Raw genomic sequence first — 3391 nt, forward strand, 5'->3', positions numbered from 1 at the left:
GCCCCGGCGCAGCGCGGCCCCTTTTATCCGCCCTCCGGACGCCCGCCTCGCCCCTGCCGGCCCACGGCCACGACCCCAGAGGCTCCGGGCGAGTTATCATCGTCTCATAACTTGGCATGCTCTTGTCTGTTCGCAGCCAAGGCTTAGTCATCCCCCTGGGGTCCGCTACTCAACACCAGGGCTGGCCCCCGCCCTGCCTGGCGGACACTGCCGGAGGCTGGAGGTGGGGAGAGTCCTCCCCGGGTTCCCAGGCCCTGCCTGTGGTGGGCGGCAGGGCGCACAGCACCCACCCTTGCCTAAGACACCACACCCCTGGTGTTGATTGGAGAAGAATGCGAGGGCTCTCGCCCCACCCACTCCACCTGGGACCCAGAGGCTGTCAAAAGGCCAGTGCTAGAACTCCGGTCCCCACCTCAGTACCAGACCTCTTCCCACTCAGCCTCAGTTTTCTGCCATTTTAACTCCATCCAGATCGTACCCTGCATTTCCCTCCTTTCGGCCTTTCCTTCAGTTGGTTCCTGGCCCTGGATCCCTTCCCCCTAGAAATCTCACTGATCACATCACTTCTCCACAAAGCCCTCACGAATCCCACGTGGGTTTCATCGCTGTGCTTCTCCTTTCTACTGCAAGGTGAACCCCAGACTGCAGTGCGCGGTGTAGTGGGGATAGCAGGGTCCCAGCATCCTCCCACCTCCCCTGCCTCCCCAGTAGGTCGTGATCTCCTCGAGCCCCAAAATACGTTCATTTGTTCAGTCTATAAATATGTGAGTGCTAGCTATGGGCTCATTGATCTCCTGAGGTGTGAAAGGAGGACTATATTATTCCATTTAATTGAACACCTGTTTCTGCTGCAGAGAAGCCTGGATGGGATGGGAAGTGAACCTAGCCCAGGTTCGAGGCTTTCCATAGTACTGTGATTGAGGATTCTAAGGTACATCCTAAAAGTTGAGTAGAACTTAACAGAATATCTTTAGTTTGTCTTTGTGTGCCCCCACATGAACTCTTGTGTAGGTTTAATCAGATGGAATGAAGAGTCCTCTGGCCATATCTCATTTAAATCTCAGAATGTAAATGAGCCCCACTCTCTTCTCTTCTTCTAGGTGCATACCTATCATTTCTTCAGACATGGATCTTTTACCCATGGGATCATTACCCCCTCTCTGGGCCTCTCTGAACAAATCTAATTCACTGAGCATGAATTGATCACTGTTGACTCAATCTTTTGTGGCACAGGAAGGATGCTCTACCTGTGAAAAAAAAAAAAAGCATCCAGAAGATCTTCTTGCAAAGGGAAGTTGGAGGATCCCTGCATACAGAATGGGTCTGGGGGTGGGCTGAGACCATAGACAGGACTCAGAAGCTGGGGCTGTTTTCACAGGGGAGGGATTTGGTGCCAGCAGTTAAATCCGTCATGCCCTATTTAGGACTTCACTCTTGTCCCAAACATTGACAGTGTCATCACTATGCACCAGGGACCATCTTAAGCTCTGAGATCACACACACACACGCACACACGGACCCAATAAGTGCTACCATAGATGTATGGACTAAGCACTATGAGAAATAAGTGGCTCTGCCCCAAGAAGGGTGCTCAAAGGAGGTGACACATGGCTAGACTTCGAATAGAGAGTGGAAGCTCCAAGGGGAAGGAGCAGCAGCAATAAGGAGATGGGAGAGAAGATTCTGTGCCCTTCTATGCAAAGAGAGATGCTAGGTTCCATCTGGGGGAGGGGGGATTTTTTAAAACAGCTAGAGCAGACCATCCTATTTGGGATGAGAGGGGTGAGTTCTATATGAGATGAGACCAGAAAGGGTTGTTGGAGCCAGATTGTGACAGGCCCTCTGAGTTGTCTGGGAATTTGGGTTCTTAAGGCAATGAGGAGCCTTGGCATGTTTTAAAGAAAGGAAGTGGCATAATTATGCCTGAGTTCAGATAGACACCTTTGGTCATGACCATGTAGAAGATGTTTTGAAACAGGAAGATCAGAGGCAGAGAAACTGGTTAGGAGATTGAGGTAATAATCCAGATAAATATGGTGAGAGTCTGGACAAAAGCAGCTGTAGGAATGGAGATAAGGTTTCAACATTTTTGAGTTAGAGTCGGCAGGAAGGATCTCATGAGTAAATAAATGAAAGAGAGCAGGAAGAGAACTTAGTCTCTTGCTTGGGTACCCAGACAGATGGTGACACTGTTAACAAAGCAAGGGTTCACAGGAGGAAGGGTAGGGGTTTGGGGGAGATAGTGATGAGTTCAAGGGGGACATACTGATTTTGAGCTACTTATGGAACATCAAGGTAGAAAAGTCCAGGAGGCAAGGAGTTAGCTGGGTCTGGCGTTTTGGAAAGACAAGGTCAATGATTGAGATTTGAAAGTCTCTAGATCAAAGATGGGTTTGAAGCCAAAGAAGTGGATGGGAGCATCTACCTAATGCTTGATAGGGTAGGAATTCGAATCCAAGGCTTTAGTTTACTTCAACATATGTTAATTGAGCACCTGCTATGTTCAGTGCTTTGCTGGAGATACAGAGTTGAATAGAGGATGGCCCCTGTCCTCAAATAACAGGGAGAAATGCAGGAATCAGCATGAACTAGTCTTCCGGCACCATGTCCAAACATGTGGCTGAAATCTAGTTATATTTTGCCTATGTCTCCAACCTGCTGGTGGAATACACCCTCAACAACAGTAACAGCTGCAAAAGTTGCTTTCAATTAGTTAGTCAATGAGGGCAGGTCCACTACATAGCCCTCACCAGCCCCTACCCTCCCCATTCCACATAGATCGAACTCAACTACTCACCCTGTAAGCTTCGCATAGATCAAGGTCAACAACTCTTGATTGCCCTTAAACCAACACCACACTGTCTATGAATGATTTGGCTTTCTTGAAGAGTAAAATGTTACATTAGGGTTTTATATCAGAATTATATGCATTTGTTTAAGATAAACATACCAGTCCCTCCCATCAAAATCCGTTTCCTGGCCGGACAAGTGGCTCATGCCTGTAATCCCAGTATTTTGGGAGGCCGAGGTGGGTGGATAGCCTGAGGTCAGGAGTTCCAGACCAGCCTGGACAACATAGTGAAACCCTGTCTCTACTAAAAATACAAAAATTAGCTGGGCATGGTGGTGAATGCCTGTAATCCCAGCTACTTGGGAGGCTGAGGAAGGAGAATCGCTTGAACCTGAGAGGCAGAGGTTGCAGTGAGCCAAGATCACACCATTGCACTCCAGCCTGGGTGACAAGAGCGAAACTCGGTCTCAAAAAAAAAAAAAAAAAAAAATTCCATTTCCTTCTCAATAAGGTATCAACACTTAGATCTGAGTAGAAGAATTAAATGAAATTTTTCTTTACCTCTCCACAGTTCTGTGATTTTACAATTTTCCTGTATTT

Source organism: Macaca nemestrina, chromosome 16 (assembly GCF_043159975.1).
Source record: "Macaca nemestrina isolate mMacNem1 chromosome 16, mMacNem.hap1, whole genome shotgun sequence".
Taxonomy (NCBI): Eukaryota; Metazoa; Chordata; class Mammalia; order Primates; family Cercopithecidae; genus Macaca; species Macaca nemestrina.